The 1,859-nt window shown below is 44.1% G+C and overlaps 1 non-coding gene across 1 annotated transcript; it reads left to right on the forward strand.

Moving 5' to 3' along the window:
- The first annotated feature begins 823 nt into the window (after positions 1-823).
- On the forward strand, positions 824-895 carry TRNAN-GUU (transfer RNA asparagine (anticodon GUU)). The gene has a single exon. It is a non-coding gene; the product is annotated as a tRNA-Asn (tRNA).
- Positions 896-1,859: the final 964 nt, after the last annotated feature.

The following is a 1,859-nucleotide window of genomic DNA, read 5'->3' on the forward strand; positions in this document are numbered from 1 at the left end:
TGATGATACTTTTTCATCTTTGAATTAATATATTTTTTGGAATAACTAAAAATTAAGATGATGAGATGCTAATGTTATCAGCATAATTAAAAGAAGCAAGGGAGTACCGCTAACTGAGAAATGAGTGTCGGGTTTGTAACTACATGCCAATCAGCCTTCTAAATTATCCCATGTAATTATTGTTGATGATGACCCAAAAGAGATAATTGTGCCTTATAATTTTTCATCCCATGATGACAAGAACTTTGAAATAGAACATCAAAAAGATTCAAACACACAGAGAACCATGGGCGGACCCACGTAGATAAAAGGGGCGCCCTAGCTGCAATCAAAAAACAGCGCTAACGAGCAAGAAAGGCCCCCTTACTATAGATAGGGCGTTAGCGCTTTACTAATAACATATATAGGGCTGACTTTTTTCAGCTTGATCGGAATCGATTCTATGATTGAATAGCAGAAGTGCTACTTAGTAGTAGAAACTCGGAGAGACAGACAGAGAGGGGACTCTTTCATACCTGCTAACTCCTAGGATGAGAAGTAGGTCCCTTGTTTTTGGCAGGAAGAGTTCCAGCCTTTGTTGCCCCTCGGTAGAGTGAGTCTACTTAGCGAACTGGCAGGACGCGGAGATCTATTGATCAATATGAATCTCGAGAGTGGATGGTTGATCGCCGCCTCCTTGTCCTGGAGGCTCTCCGGCCGGGGAGGGGCTTGCTATCGTAACCTTTTCTCCCGGTGTATGTGAAAAAGAGTGACGAACTCATTTTTATTCGGTCATAGGTTGGTCCAAAGAACGAGAGTCGGCTTCCAACATTAAGTCCGTTGTTCCTCAGTAGCTCAGTGGTAGAGCGGTCGGCTGTTAACCGATTGGTCATAGGTTCGAATCCTACTTGGGGAGATTTTTTAGTTATCGCTTTTCTGACCTAGCGACCCCTGTCCTTCTCCTTTGTTTCTAAACTAGCAGAATCATGGGACATCAAAAGCGGTAAGTTGATTGTTAGTTTTTATTCCTCACTCTCGTATAGGTTAACTTGGTTCGTTCCATTCTTAGGGATAAGAAGGATCCACTGGAAAGACTGGAGTAGTATCTTCATTAGCCGGAAGGAATTAGTCTCCACTAGCGTCATTCGAAGAACGAACAAGAAAAGGGTTACTGTTTAGGATAGATGGATGTGGCCCAATGGCTAAAGCTCTGCCAGCTTCTTGTAGACTGAAACTCTCTTCTCTTTAGGCTCCGAGTTCTTTTTTGGGGGGATGGTCTAATTTACTAGTGGCAACGAAGTTCTTGGTAATTAGCAAGGGGGAAGGAGGATCTCCACTCATTTCATTCATTCAGTGCCTACGGTGAGGCGCGACCCACAACAAACGAAGGGGGAAAGCTTGCTTTGCTTGCTGTAGCCCTATTTTTGTAGATTAGGCTTGGTAAGCGTAAGCTATATTTAAGTAGGCTCGCAGCTTCGCTCAGCAGAAGAGCCTGACTTTTTATTATATTAGTAAAGCGCTAGCGCCCAACCTATACAAGGGCTTTGAAGGGATAGGGGAAGAAAAGAAAACAAAGAGGGTCATTTTCTTTTAGGAACATGGCTCCTTCATTCACTTGCTCATGAACTCGCAGCTTCGCCAGAAGCGACGAGGGGGCTGGGGAAGGCCGATGACTACATGAGGGGGAAGCTTTCGTAGAAGCTTTACCCCTTGCTTTACAGAGATAGTTATGAACTGACTAAATGACTAGATTCTCTCGGAACGCTAGCTAAGCTAATCGTCTTAGTTCCCTTCAATTAAATCAATAAGCTTTTTGATTGATTCAGGGCGCCGCCCCCTTCTTAGAATTAGAACCCATTGAGGGGGGCCTCGGCCCGGGA

The sequence above is a fragment of the Nicotiana tabacum genome, chromosome 22 (genome assembly GCF_000715075.1).
Source record: "Nicotiana tabacum cultivar K326 chromosome 22, ASM71507v2, whole genome shotgun sequence".
NCBI classification, from domain to species: domain Eukaryota; kingdom Viridiplantae; phylum Streptophyta; class Magnoliopsida; order Solanales; family Solanaceae; genus Nicotiana; species Nicotiana tabacum.